We start from the raw sequence: 16,933 nt of genomic DNA on the forward strand, positions 1-16,933 counted from the left end.
TAATTAAATAAAAATAATATATTATAATCCCCCAAATCATAATAATATAATAATTAACAAAATTTCAAAAAAGAATCTAACTAAAATCTAACTAAAATAGAATAACTTTTTTAACTTGTAATAAAAACTATCATACGGATCTTTCGAATCAATTACCGTTCTCTGAAGAGAACGGTAGCTTTCAAAGAGAAAATTGAAACGTGGGAAAAATTGGACATCTTCGAAGTTGAATTAGAGAGGTTGATATTAATAAGCGTGTCCTCGGGACGGAGACTCCCCTTGACCCCCTTGAAAAACGACCCTGAGCCCCATCCACCCCGCAGCGTGCAAAGGTCGCGTCTCATATACCCTCTAATGGGTCGCCGCTATTTCTATTTCTTTTGTTCGCGTGTGCCACGTTTTCCCGCTGTTTGTGCCATTATTATTATTAAAGACTTTACATTGCACCTGTGCTAATATATGCATAGGTTTCCGATATATTACAGATTACTTGATATACGAACGTCATTCTTTCTACAAGAAGCGCTTCGCATTTCTCATTTCGCGCTTTTCTCTCTATTTCGAATTTCTAGCTTTCGCTTTTTTTGATATTCGGTCTTATTTTTATTATCTATCTCGAAGAAACTTCGAATTAAGAAAGTTTCGTGCACGTGGATTTGAGCATTTAAGCTTAACCGCTCTAGCTCGTAAATTCGTATTTTACTGATATTCTCGGGGTATAATTGGACGACGGAGTTTATATGTATCTCCGTCCGCGCAAAGTTTGGAGCAATTTCTGTCGTGGATAAGTAAAATTGAGAACGTGCTATGTAATACAGGTATAGTTATACGGCTACCTTATTGCCGGCAATATGGGCGCGCAAAACTTCTCTGAATGTGTGGAGAACTGTACGAGTGTGTAAGTTGGCCGCACAATCACGCGTGGATAATCCAGTGACTAAAGGTCGCGTTTATAGCGCATTCATTTAGCGCTTAAATACGACAATAGGCGATATTCGATCCGCGATTACTTCGAAGCACGAGCTTGATAGTCGCGAACGGATAAAGCAAAAGATCCGAGCTAAAAACGTCACGATATATTATTTTCGTTTCCTACATTTTGAGAAAATATATACACCAGAAATAGGATTTAAATCAATATATTAAATAAGATTAAAATTTAATCGGATTTATACGTAAAAAGATTAAGATATCATTCTAATATATGTCTAATGTATCTCAAAAAAAAAAAAAAATACTTGATAATTTATTAGCGAGTAAAATAGCGTCGCGAATCGAGAAATTCGACTTATTCGAGAAAATTTCACAGAGGCAATTGATATAGAAGAGGGCAATTTTGTCAAAGTTATCTATTAACCGAGTTGATTGCTTCGTATAATTATGTCTGGCAGTGTGTGTGCCTATCGTTGTTCTTTGTTACAAACGCATCCAACAATCCAGCAATTTCAACGTAACAATAATATGACATGCAAACGGTCGAGACAAAGAAAGAAACGCTACGTATAATTAATACAAGACAAATTATATTATCAGAGCTTTAATAAAAAAAAATAAATAAATAAAGCGCAAAGTAAATAATGAAAAGCGATGACACAGAGGATAGAAATAAGAATTACAATGACGAGGAAGCGACGAATAACGGTAGATTAATTAAATGAGTGAAATAAAAACTTTAGGAAGCGGAAAACGGACTTCGAGATAAGTGCGAGCAAAACGGATTACGCGATTCTTTAAAGTTTTGGGGCGTTGTTCCAGTTCGGGCAAGCTAATATCGCATAGAAAGTGCCACGGAGGGAGAGGGGGAGAGGGTCGGAGAGGAGGAAAGAGCGCTCTCCACGGAAGGCGGGGGCGGAAAACGACGACGATGGCGATGGTGTTGGAGGAAGAGAGAAGAGCGGCTGCTCGTAATGCCAGGAGAGGTGATTGCGTTAGAACGAGCGAAATGGAAAGAGAGGAGAGAGAGAGAGAGAAAGGGGGAGAGAGAGAGAGAGAGAGCGAGACGTAGCCAGCAGCAGAGCAGCGGCGGAGGGTTCAGACGAGGTCAGGTCACGGGACGAGAGAGCCGCTCGTTCGGTCGATAGAACGAAGCTACCACCTATGCTATGCGGCGGTGGCGGCTGTGCTGATGGTGGTGGTGGTGGTGATGATGATGGTGGTGGTGGTACCACGCCATGTCGTGCGCTTGCCATGGCTAATGAGAGCGAGCGTACAACCACTACCATCATCACCTACGCCACCATTACTGTATACTATGCTATGCTACGGCAAGCCCGATGCGATTTCTCGACACGACAGGGAAGTCTGGAGCAATGTTCCCGTCGACATGTCGAATGATGTCTGATTAATGCCGACTGGCTCCGGTCAACGTGAAATATGCGCGCGAATAGGAAAGACAAAAGATACAAATTGAGATGTATCGCTGATATGATATCGCTATAATGCACATACATCAATATAAAGTTGATGTTCAGCAACGAATATAAACGGTGAAATGTAAATTAAGACATGTTGTAATTGCGTTAAATGCAATGTGAAGAGAAAGGAAGAAAGAGAGAGAGAGAGAGAGAGAAATTTAGATAAATTATTCGACAATCTTGTTTGATTAATGCGTCAAAATATTATCCTTGATACATCACAATATTGTGTAAGATTTATTACGTGATGACAAATAACAGTTTCGTACATGTATAAATTTCGTACATTTATAAATGTATTAAAGCACATATTTTATATATTCATTAATGCAAATCAAATTGATGAATATCTATTAAAATTGTCATTCTTTATTTACGAATACATTTCGCTCAACATCGTTACAGACATTTTTGTTGCCTGCACGTACGTATAATATCCATTTTAATTTATCACTTTATTATAAACTAGTCTCTCTCTCTCTCTCTCTCTCTTTTTCTCTCTCGATGAGATAAATTATTGACGCTTTTGTCCGACCTGTCGGACTGTTCGTATGTAAATAGACGCTTGTAAATGTATGTGCTCCTCACGGCCGTCGATTAAATGCCAAGTGAAGCGGTTAAAGAGAGATCCAAAGCGCGAACTCGAGAAAATCGCAAACACGGGCTACCATTATTTAGGCCCCTCATACATTTCCACGAGGCTGCGCAGTTTTTCCATTTTTTTTTTATCGCTCATTTTTCTTGCACACGCGTGGGATCCAAAGACATCTGCTGAGAATGCACCAGTAATTTCTAGTAAGGAAAATAAAACCGTGAAAAATACCGCGGTTCGTGTCGACGAAACGCGATGCCGGCTGCTCGCTCGCCTGGCTTCCTCGTCCGGGTATTTCCTCGTGAAAGCTCCGCGGAGATGAGGTGTCGCCATTAACTCGAGAATGCGTCGCGTCGCGTTATAAACTGCGAATTATATTTCTCGAGCTCTCGTAATTCACACGACGGAAGTCGATTGTTACCTAGTTAACAATACGAGGTAAAAACGGAATACATTAACCTCCGGGCCTTGTAACTTTTCTATTTAAAAGTGGCATATTTAACATGAATCAATATTGAAAGCCGACTGTGGCTTGCCGCTGGAACGTCACGATCGCCAGGATACTTGATATCAATTTATTTACGGGAATTGCTATTTTTCGCGAATCGCGAGAGATTAAAACGTTAACGATTAATTACTCGTTCATTACGAGAGTTGGATTCGCTCCAAGGGAGATGGGATCGATCGTAGAAGGAAAGTCGAGAAGGAGCTTTTCCGACACATTACGGAAACGCGGCTCGTCGATAAATAAACGTTCGATAACGTTGCACGTGCGACTAACTAAATATCTCTAAATCCACCCCGCCGACGAAAGAGAAGAGGGTTACAACGGAGACTCCTCGGGCTCGTCGCTGCTTCACGGTCGGGTAATTGATCGTGGAAATGACTTTTACGATAAAACGGAGTCAAAGTCAAGACGCGGGGATCTGACACGGACCTCGCTCAACTCGGTCAAGGCAGAAGACCGTTAGAACACCCGTCGTAGGACACGCTCTATACGCGGTGGCAAATATATCGCGCAAGAGATGCAACGCGAGCGCGTTTCTCACGATGTTGATTCTTGCTTAGATCATCGAGAAATATGTGCGACATGGGATATCGAAGCGACCGATACGCATCTCGTGAGTCCAATGTTCGAGCCTCGCACGAATCTGACGTGCCGATCGCGATATTAAAAAGTTGTATAGTCTCGCGCGCTCGGAATACGGTTTCACTATTCACCGGATACGGAAACACATCGAGATTTATGCGGATATATTTTTTATCTTACCGCGTTTTCTACACCCGATCTAGAGTCTCAACTTTCCCTTAATATAATTGGCTTAAACGACAGTCGTTGTTTTCCACTTTCTTCATTGTGTAGCTGACACGCGTCTCTGTTTACTCTCTCTCCGGCAACACGAGCGAAATAAATATATATAGACGTGCGACACGTAAAGTCAACGATCTGAAAATATTATTCCTCGCCTTTTATTCTCGCGTAAAACGCGCGCTTCATAAAAAAATGAATTGGATTAAATTTTAAAGTTAATCTCTCGAAATACAATCGGATCGCGCACGAAGAAATTCGTATTCCCGATGGAGAGACAAACTTTGGCTATATTATTCATATGGACGAAAGAGATTTCTCCATGTGCCCGATTCCATCGACAATCGCTGACATTTCTTCTGGGAGGACAGGTGGGAGGGCGCGTTTGAATTGTAATAAAAATGAGGTCGGCTCCTCTTCTCTCTTGTGGGCCAAGGCATCGCGCGCGCGTTAGGCGATCTCCGCTTTAAAAGAGAGAAAGAGAGAGAGAGATCGTCGAGCGCGACACCGATCGATGTAACCACTTTTTTTTACATCAACTTGGATTATATTTATGGAACAAAGAAATATGTATGTGTGTGTGTATAGACACAATAATTTTTGTAACAATAAATTGTGTTTATATATAATGCATTTGAAATTGTAGGAAAATACCAAGCAGACTTCCATAAAACTTGCGTTTTTTAACTCTTAATTTCAAACTAAAAGCTTAAAATAAAAATATATACTCGCGATATTTACTAGAGATTGCTCTCTAGATTTTATCACAATTTTGATAATATTATTTCGAGCTTTCAAGTAAAAGTTTTTTTTTTTAAAGCAGAAAAAAAGATTGAGTTTAAAAAAATTGGTAATTTTTACCACGTCTGTGTAATTTTCATCGATTAAATAGCTTTTAGTATTTTTTTTTTTCTACAATTAACAGTATTTGTAAAAAAACTGTCGTGTTTTTTTAATTCGTGAAAGTTGATTAGATCGACTTAATTCATTTACCTCATCAAAAATAAGAAGTAAAAAGACGTAAAGTGTCTACTGTTCGCAAAGAGAAAAAAGAACGACGCGATTAAACGGATTAAGCGCGCTTATTATTCGCGCTCCATCGCGAGATGAACGGAAACGTGCATAATAGCTTTACTCGGAATTCCGAGAAGCCCGGTATGACAAATTAATTAACGGTGCTCCCTGGGTCGGCTCGTTAACTTAATTACCCTTGGGCACGAGTTCGGATTCGCTCGACCATAAAACATACGAGGTTGATTATAGCGACAAACTGACATCGCATCAAACTCGTTCGCGATCGGGCATCGAATCGAAGGTCGGCATTACATAATTTAATTATAAAGATTTTCGTCGTTCTTGTTTGGGGAGCGTTTATCGGACCGATAAATAATTTTTGCGCAGAAAGTTACAAAGCCAAAGTGTATCGATCGCCTATCTCCGAGTCGTTCCGAGAATAAAGAGAAGCTGCGCATTTGGAGCAATAAAATATATTGTTATAGTGAGATCGTACAAATAATAAATTCTATCGTAGGATCCCGAATCTCTCGAGAATATGTATGTTTTATCATTCGATGCCGAATTTTATCGGAAAGAAAAAAAAAAATGTTTTTCCCGTAATGTTATATATATTTATTTTCATTTTATAAATTTAAAATATACCTTCGGATAATAAAAATCTAGACAAGTAATAAAATGAGATATTTTTATCGGATTACTCCGAGAGAACAATCGCTTACGCAAAACAAAAACAAATAAAGGGAGAAAACTTCTCGGTGAGAATTTTATATATATTTCACGAGAATTTCCCAAGTTCAAATTAGTCGTCCGTGGCCTTCGACAGCCCCGGATAATCTAGATACCTTCGTGAAGCAGCGGAGCCCACGATCGATTCCATCGATTATCGATACCGGGGTTAAGGTCATTCTATAATCTAAAAGTAATGTAGAACGACACGTGGTGTACATTTTTCGCTTCTCGCCTTATAACAAGAAGACCTCTGTTAACTTGGCATTCCCACCGTCAGAAATCAGATTCGGACATTAACAATAATTATGTCCCTCGCCCCCACCCGTATATCTGAATTTAATTTCTCGTGGGGATGCTATGTTACCGAGATGCCAAGAAGAGTTATCGAATATCCGGAGGCTCGAAATAAATTTATAAAATGATATCGCTGGACAAATAGCCTGAAATCTGAGACACGACCGAGTCTAAGTCGCCTCTTGACAAATTAACCACGATGAACGATGCAAAGATAAAAGACACCTCGAAGTTGCGAAAGTTTCGAAAGCGAGGACTGAAGGGAAAGTCGAGAATAGAGAGATTGCCCGGTTTCGATGAGTCGAGAATATGGGAAAGTTCGAAATGGTGTAATATATATATATATATATTTAACGAAAAAAACCCATTTTATTTAATCCTCGAATTTAGATATTTTTTTACACAACTTTTTACTTTCTTTACGCAATGCAAATGTTTCAAATCGATTCGAAATTTGAATTTCGTATGCGTTGATTTTTGATATAAGTCAGCTTCTAATATTTTACATCTCGAATGTATTTTATATCTCGAATGTGTTTATCTCTAATTTAGATGTATTTCTACCAAAAGCATATCTTACGAATCTTTCTTCGAAAGGTCGCTTCCCATAATTCGAACATTTCCCATTTTCTCATATTGCATCGATCATCACCGATCGATCGTCGATCGGAGAGGCAGGAAACGCCGGAGGTCGCGTTAAAGTTACATCTCAGTGTGGGCTTGGCCATGTGTATAGAATGAATGGAACGGCGAGAGGCGAGAGGAACACACGTCGTCACACATACGCACTCACATATACGCATTCAAACTCGCGCACACACCCGCACACACAGAGGACGTCCTCGAGTGCTCGTTTTACCACGTCCTAGACGACCTCACCGTCGAAAATAACCATTTGGATGGTCGCTATGCTGCAGCTACGTGCTCGCCCTCGCCCATTATGCTCCGCTCTACCGATCCCGGAAGCGGCGGCGGCTTTCTTTCCCGTCGTCCTTTCCGGAGGTTTTCGACAAAGCCCACCTAACGATCCGGCATGGTCGTACCGAGGCCGACCCGCCGCCGTTATTTGCACGCCACGCTAATCTAATCAAACAGTTAACCTTTCCAACGATGGGAACGATGCGACACTGACGCGACCGAGTGAGTATGCGAATATGGTCATACTAATGGTCGATCTCAAATATCCTGTCACGTTAAATGAATTTCGTGAAAATATTATATGAAAATATTTTTCGTATCTTTCTAATTTTAATTTCATATATGCATTAATATTATAACTTTAAATTAAAATTCTAGCAAAGTTTTTTTGAGAAATAAGAGTATCACTTAGTAATACGATATAAATTAAATTAATAATATAATTATTCTAAAGTATAATAACAGCTTGATTACGTAATTACGTAATATTAAAAAATTGTAATGTCGGTCGGCGGTTTCGATGAAATATTTATACATATATATTTTTTAATTAATCCGATTATCGGGGACGATTGTTCGTGTCGTCGTTAATCTTTAAACTACGGGAGCGTTAAAAACGTGCCTCGTGCTAAATGCACGCGTATGTAGTAAGAAGTCACGTAAGGATCACCGACGTTGTAGTGATGGACACAACGCCGATATCTTTACGTAAGCGCGAGGACAAATGATGTCACTTTCGAGTCTATCTACAATAGCTGTGAAATATTGTCGTCCGCGCGTACAACGGTACAAATTGCCGCTTCTTCTTCTTCATCATCTCTTTCTATCTCTCTTGCACTTGACGCTTATAAAGTATTCGCGGCAGAGATTCACCTCGCAAGAATGAACATCCCGATCAAGAAATAACGCTTGCAATTCCGTGCGATAAACTATGCGGAAGAGGCGACACAAGCCGACAGGAGATGTCTCATTTAAATTGAAACTTGACGTAAACCACGCGTTCCGTGAAAATTAGATCAAACTCTTAAGTACTTTTGATAACGTTTCAATCTTAATTTTAATTTTAAGTTTAGTTTTAAATAATATTAATTTTAATAAAATTTTTGTCTACACTAAAGAGAAGAACATTTTTGAATCTATCTATACACCAATTAATACCAAAATTTAATGTAATATCTGCGATATTAATTTTTAATACGTTAATAATTTATCAGTTATTACTATACGTAGATGGGTTTACTATTGTAATATTTTACTAATAAAATAGCGCTTCTTTTCGGACATACAAATAGATCGTTTCGGATAATTTAAAGATTAAAGCAGATGCTAAATTAAAGAATCAAGAGAGTCCGCATCGTTTAACGTAAAAAATTAATCAGCATTTATTAATAGAATTGTTTTATATTATGCGTCTACTTACTCGTCAGCATAGTTTGCTTCGCCCCGATATCACTTATGATGCACACAACAAAGATTTCTGAAATCAAAAACCGGAGAAGATATATAAGTACATAAATCTATCTGCGTAACATGAAAAATTAATGATATAAAATCGAAGCATTATAAATTCGCATTTAATTGCGAATTTTACAGATGAATAAAAAAATATATTGTATAATAAAAAGTTTAAATCATATATGTATATATTGTGCGACTTTACATATAAAATAGAAAATAGAAAAAACACAATTTTTCGTATGTCGTATAAAGATATATCCGAGTATTGGGAGGGATAAATTTTGTCGCGTTTCCGATCTTTTATTTAGAGTTCTGGATAACACCCCACGAGATATAAAAGAAATTCTTAACATTTTTACACTCAAATCAATATTGCAAGAGTGATTTTTCGTATAACATTTTGCGAAAATCTGACAGCATATTTATCGATCATATGAAGATGAAAGAATTAATTAACGCGTTGTTAATGATTAAATTTCCTTCAAAATCGACAAAACGCGATTAGAACATGTACATATAATATAATATGTAAGAAATATTTCGGCAACGAACTACATATCAATAACATTGTATTCGGCCTTGGCAGCGTATAGCGCTCTATTGTTTACATGTTCCAACCTTGTTATCATTCGCACGGCGACACTTGAATAGTAATGTAGTAGTGGGAGACGCGTCCTTAAATTCCTTTCCTTTATCATTCGCACCCGAGCAGTAAAGCAGTGCGAAACGTTTCCAAAGTTGTCGAATTCTTGTTTTAAACGCGATCGCGACAAGTAATGAAACATAATTTGCTGATTATTATAATTAATGATTAATTAACTTTTACAAAGACGAAACTTGTTACGATGATAAACTTTCATCGAAGCGCGTATTACGTGCGATTATTTATTACTGGAAGTAAAAATCGAAGCGACAGGAATAAAAATTATAAATCATCGTTTCGTTATGACCCTTCTATTATCGATTTTTAGGATAATAATTATTTCCCTAACAATGCTTCGAATTAAATATATTTCGTTCAATGCTTTAAATTTTCTTAAAAATGCGAGCATATATTAATTATTAATTAAACGATTGTTTTATTATAACTTCATCACTTTACTCTTTCAATCTTTCGAAATGTTTTATTAACGTATACACATGTATCAACAATAGAGATAGCATTGTTGTAACGAGTGGCGCATGATTTTGGCGTCGTATCAACGTTGAGTGAATCGTATTTTTCGCGTTACTCTCTTATATTATATAATAAACTGCGTTCTATGATTCCGCGATCGGGAGTGTCGTACATTGTCTCGCGATTGTTGCGTATACGATTTATAATTAATCGTGTTTTCGCGAGTGAATGTGAGTGCCACAAGGAAACAATAAAGGATGGATAAGAGAGGAGAAGGTCTGCAAAAGCGTCGGGCGAGGTATGGAGCAACGATATGCGGTAAGTGGATTATAAATTGATTATCATTTATATTATTTTTAAAATAGACATATTTCTCGTTCTTTTTTCGTTTCGAAGATATAATAGAGAGAGGGATATATATATTTTATTTTATTTTTTTCTAAAAACGAACAAAGATTTATTTTACTCTGCATAAAAATATATCAGTATAAGAATCGGCATGTATCGCTTATCGGAATAATTCGCTACATTCGTGAGCGCGTCAGTTATGATCGAGTGCACGTAAAAGCGGTACCTAGGGTTTTGTAATAATCCACGATAATCCGACCTTTTGCCGTACGTTTCGCGAGGGATACCTACGACGACGATGGCAGAGTGAAAATCGGTTTGTAGCTGGAAGCTACGACAGAACTTTCAAATCGCCACTCTACCCGACCTTCACATTTTCACTAGATGATTTTCACTCGGCGGCCGACGCTGATTCACTTTCCTCCTCGGGTGGGCGTTTACATCGACCCGTGTGCAAAAAAGCGCGAAAGAGCCGGTCACGAATCCCGGCGAGGATATTGAATCAGACCTCGCTAATGATACATTGCCGTATATCGTGTTAACTGGACCAAATGAATTATGTCATTTTTTTAGCAAAAAATATAAGTATCGTGAGCAAAAAGTCAAATAATTCGGAATAATCAAAATTTAATTTTGTAGAACTTTTATACATAGTTAATTCAAATATCAATTAAATTATGATTTAAAAAAAAAAAAAAAAGAAAAAAAATTTAATTAAAGTCACAAAATAAAGAGGATACGTCGAAAAAAATAATTTCTTAATATTCAAGGTAGTAATATTTTGTTACTTCTTGTACTCGCTCTTTCTCGCGCATACAATTAAAGTAATAAAATGTAAAAGCGGATGCTAAAACGGGTAAATAAGCTACGCTATAATAGGCTCATTTGCAATGCCGTATATTGAGCAATGGCTCTATTTGGAATCGTCTAGAAAGCACTCTCTCAGGAAGAGAACCGCCATATATTAACTCGGACATATTTCTCGTTCTTTTTTCGTTTCGAAGATATAATAGAGAGAGGGATATATATATTTTATTTTATTTTTTTCTAAAAACGAACAAAGATTTATTTTACTCTGCATAAAAATATATCAGTATAAGAATCGGCATGTATCGCTTATCGGAATAATTCGCTACATTCGTGAGCGCGTCAGTTATGATCGAGTGCACGTAAAAGCGGTACCTAGGGTTTTGTAATAATCCACGATAATCCGACCTTTTGCCGTACGTTTCGCGAGGGATACCTACGACGACGATGGCAGAGTGAAAATCGGTTTGTAGCTGGAAGCTACGACAGAACTTTCAAATCGCCACTCTACCCGACCTTCACATTTTCACTAGATGATTTTCACTCGGCGGCCGACGCTGATTCACTTTCCTCCTCGGGTGGGCGTTTACATCGACCCGTGTGCAAAAAAGCGCGAAAGAGCCGGTCACGAATCCCGGCGAGGATATTGAATCAGACCTCGCTAATGATACATTGCCGTATATCGTGTTAACTGGACCAAATGAATTATGTCATTTTTTTAGCAAAAAATATAAGTATCGTGAGCAAAAAGTCAAATAATTCGGAATAATCAAAATTTAATTTTGTAGAACTTTTATACATAGTTAATTCAAATATCAATTAAATTATGATTTAAAAAAAAAAAAAAAAGAAAAAAAATTTAATTAAAGTCACAAAATAAAGAGGATACGTCGAAAAAAATAATTTCTTAATATTCAAGGTAGTAATATTTTGTTACTTCTTGTACTCGCTCTTTCTCGCGCATACAATTAAAGTAATAAAATGTAAAAGCGGATGCTAAAACGGGTAAATAAGCTACGCTATAATAGGCTCATTTGCAATGCCGTATATTGAGCAATGGCTCTATTTGGAATCGTCTAGAAAGCACTCTCTCAGGAAGAGAACCGCCATATATTAACTCGATATTCTCGCGGCTCGGATCTATATCGTTCTCAATTATCGAAGCTTTCACCCTCGCGCTTATACAGAGGCGTTCTCCTCCAATCGCTCTAAAATCGGTACGCTATTATCACACGGAACGACGTCATGATAGACTCCGGGCATTATCGTCCAGGCGTTACGGTCCATTTGGCTTATCGGGAACGTTTGCGAAAATCCTGATCGCAAGCTATAGAAAAGGGTGAAGGGAAAAGAAGCAGGAGAGATCGACGAAGAAAGAGGAAAAGGAGGAGGACAAAGTGACTACGAAAATATTACGTTCGAAAAAGAGAAAGAAAAAGAAAGAAACAGACCTGAATATTGCCGCGTGGTACCGGATGGAGAGAGAATGCCCGGTGGGAGGGGGCAATAGGGGGGACGATTTGGACAACGACGGCCCTGAGCCACTTGCCACAGTAGGTCAGCTCTCTTCACCTCGCTTTGCCTCGTTTTTCAAGCCTCTATAATACACACACAAGGTGGAGGAGGAGGGGATCCTCCTCCGTTGAGCTTTTCGAACAGCAATGTACGATGTATGCTCTTCTCACCCGCTACCCCCTGCTTTAAATCGATATACATATATTTGTGATCCAGAATCCGTTTTCCCATCACGCGCCGAATGACGTGTAAATGGATCTCTTTTATCAAGGATTTTTACGGGTCCATGAAATAATTTGGATGAATTGAATGCGCGAAAATGGTCTGTTATATATTTAGATAGGATTTATTTTCCCGAATTTTTATAGCGTTAAAGATAGAAATTACTGAAATTATGTATGCATGTGTAAACTCTTTTTCATGCGACTAGAGAGACGCTCGAATTAAAGCTTTGTCGTCATCAGAATTGGCTTGAAACGCGAATAAAAGTAGAGATACTCGAGAAATATTTTGTACACTAGGAGAACTAGGACTGGTTTAAGATCACGCAGATCCATGCTGGATGCGACGTTCTCTTGTGAAACGACAGGGAAAAGACGCAACGCTCTCGACGACCTTTTGACAAACGCGCGCGGGCCGATTTTTATCGGCGATACCGGCCGACGATAGTTACGCTACGATAATGGGAAAAGTGGGTCGGTGCCGAGAGGAACGCGGGGGAGTCGAGGGAGTTAAAGCGCGGCGGCTAGCATAAATCTCCTCGGTGAATTAGCAGCGGTGAAACGGTGTCGTGTCGCAATTTTGTGGAAACAATTCCAGCGCCAGTCTCTGTTCAGCCCCGGGGAAGCGTATCGCCCTAATGCAATTAAGAGAGGACTGTGAATAATGTCGATTGGAGATACCACGATATATATTTCGCCGAGACTTTTGCGAATTACGAAAAGAATCAGCGTTGTATAAGCGATCATTAGACCGTGGACTAAATTTTGATACCGTCGACTATTGAACAGAGTCTTGAAAGTTTCGCTAGTAATCCTTCTAAATTAGATTTACACCATATTTCGTAACAATAAATAAAATTAAATAAATATAATTTAAATTAATAATCGATTAATTTATCTTCAAATTTACTTTCTTTAATAAAATAGAATTTTTTACTTTCTTTAAAACAGAGTTTTGTTACGTTAAATTTTCAACTTTAGCCACTCTGAGTACAATACATTCTTTCCATATCCTTTCCTCCTTTTTCTCGATTGTTACCGTAATCTTAAGAGTCATAAGTCACCGGCAGGATACTACCACAAGCACATTTTTCCCAGATGTCATTCGGATCGATAATCCTCTCTCGACGTTACCGTCGATTCTCTCCGCTTATGAAAAAGTTCATCGGTTCGCGACAAGAGAGAGAATGAGAGAAAGAGAGAGAAAAACTTATCGTTAACCTCGATTCTCTCTCGTAGCCGCGATGTTTAATACCCACTCCCACTCGTTCTAACTGTACCACTAGACCAGGTGTCATCAACGATCGATTAGATAGATGTCGATTGGGGAACTTTGACGTTAAGATCGTGACACAAGCTAAAAATGAGGGGATATAACGGAATATAAGCTATAAACACGGAATATATAAGAATTGGAATTTCCGGCAGAAAGGAAAGAGACATCGATACACTATACAGATATTAGATATACATAAATTTATAATATTTATTTTTTATTTTTAGCCATTTCGTGATATCAAAAATTTCATAAATTCTCTATTTATTATTATTATCTTATTATTTATCTGTTATTATCCTCACGTATTCGATAATATTATATATGTATTTTCGCTTTTCTCGTTCTGTTTGTATTTTATTTTTATATATTTTCATCTTTTAGTACTTGATTTATTTTTTTATTTTTTATATATAAATATATATTTATATTCAGGCGCAGCCTCATTCTCTTTAAATAGTTTCCCCTGAAAGAATTTACCGGAATTCCACCTGTATTACATCACAATATCAATTACATTGCCTCGAAAAGTTGATTTTTCTACGGATCATGCTCGCACATTTGGAGAATGTTCGGATAAGCAAATTTGTAAGGTGTTACATCGATCTTATCGTCATTACACCGAATAACGCGCGTCGTTAATATCGAATTAAAAAAGTAACGTGTAAGGCCAAGTAAGAGTAGTCGAACTCGTTTGTTATAAATCGTCTCTCGATTATAGGAATCGCATCGGCATCGATTGAATCAGTATTAAACCGCCCAATCCGTCGTCCGCGAATATTAATATTTGAGGCAAGGAAAGGGGGAAAGGAAGTGGCGTCACAAAAAATTCATCACGATGACCTTTGACCATTGCTTGACTTTGACCAAAGGTCTTTGTAAATCTTTGAATATTCTAGATTACGAGTGTCGGATAATATCCCATGACTAAATTTTTCCGATATACAAAAGATTACAAAAGATACTTTTGTTGTTAAATCAGAATTATAATCTTGTTCTTAATATTTGAATTATCGAAAACAATAAAATAGAGTTTGTTAACATGTGCATATAAAATTTATACGGATAATTTAGAAACATAAAATATATCTCCGAGTCTATAAAATATGATTACGCGAGAAAAATAAATTATTTTATTTCGATTATAAATTGCTTTATATAAATAACATATCAACTTTCATTTCCGTATAAAAAATTGATTTGTTCAAAAAAAAAAGATAGAAAAAGTTGAACCGGTAAACTCGAACGTTTTTGCGAGAATTATTTAGTATCTATATAATTATTTTGTACCCATAATACTGTGTACAAACAGTAGAATATATTTCAATCCTTCCTAGATTTTCCTCAGAACGAGTTAATCTTTATTTTATTTATCGTTAAAAAATAAAAGTCGAATATTATTTACACGAAATTATTTGGTATATCTTTATGTTTATATTAATTTAGATTTTTCTTTCTCGCGTTAATACAAGGATAAGAAAAGTGCCAGATATTTTTGTTCTATATTATTCTATATATATATATATATATTATTCCCACGCGAGTAATTCAAAGACTGACGAGAGACATCGATTACAATACGTCTCGCCTTCGGTTTCTCTTCCATTTTGGAACCAATCATCCGTTATATACAATAGAAGCTATATACGGCACAGTTCGGAATCCCAGATCGTATTTACCCTCGACTCGCTTAGGTCGCATTTAGGATCCCTCGGTCGTCTGTCTCTCTGTGGGTGGTACATGTACAGTGGCAGATGATGATGATGATGACGGTGATAGTGCTGGTGGATGGAACAAGGACGAGAGGAAACTCATTCCCTCGTCCTTACCAAAACGAGACGCACTGTGTATATAGATCCGTTTCAGATCGTGAAGTAGAAGGGACAGCCGAGGGCGGTCGAGGAGAGAGAACGAGATAAAGAGAGAGAATGGCACAGCTGTGCGCGAGCGCGATTCCAAAACCGCCGACGAGGAACTTCGCGAACATCCGAACCGTTTCGCGATAACTCGTTTCACGGCTTTTCCACGAAAGTGGAGCGAACGCGAAGGCGATTACCACGGAAACTTCTGCCGGAGTTCGGCGAGACGCGATATCGGCGACGTGGGCGCATTAATTCTCGCTGATTGCATCGCGCTCCTCCATTCGTGGTCTCCGAAGCGCGATTAACCCCTTGATGCACTGTGGGACTCGAAATAACTCTGATTAATCTTAAAATTTTGTTGTCGCATATATAAAAATTTAAATATACCAAAAATCGTAGGTTTTATTTTTATTTTACTCTACGCATTCACACATTTTATATCGTACAAGAAATATATAGAGAGATAATTTCGTTATATTCCAAAATACATTATAATCTTTTTAGGTAAAATAATTGCAATGCACGATATATCTCTCTCACTGTAATAAAGTTCGTAATATTCTCCAAAATTGAAGATTTATAACTCCGAGATTACTAAATTTTCCGATATTGCTAAAATAAAAAAATTTTAATGACATAAATATTCATTTATATCAATGAACGGGCGGTTAGAAGAAAATACCATAATTCTGAGATTACCAAATCTTTCCGTATTATTAAAATAAAAAAAAGATCAATTTGTTTAATTTTTAAATCAAGCGGTTAAAAAAGATTCTATGCACATACGAAAAATCGCCCCTCGAAGTGGGAAGGAACGAGAGATGGGGTTCGTTCGTTTCTTCGCCCTCGTGTTGACGGGACAGAACGAGCAGCGAGGGCGAAAACGCAGAGGGCTCGAAGGGTTCCCTATCGTTGGGCATCCGAAAGAATCGAGACGCGTCTCGGAGGGGCCGAGAAACCGAGGGGCCCTACACACACGCGCCCTCCGACGAGACTCTCGTTTCCACTCGTTTCATTGTCCAGGGCGGCATATGGCGTCCGCTTTGTCCAGGAGAG

The sequence above is a fragment of the Formica exsecta genome, unplaced genomic scaffold (assembly GCF_003651465.1).
Source record: "Formica exsecta isolate Colony F162 unplaced genomic scaffold, ASM365146v1 scaffold363, whole genome shotgun sequence".
Classification (NCBI taxonomy): domain Eukaryota; kingdom Metazoa; phylum Arthropoda; class Insecta; order Hymenoptera; family Formicidae; genus Formica; species Formica exsecta.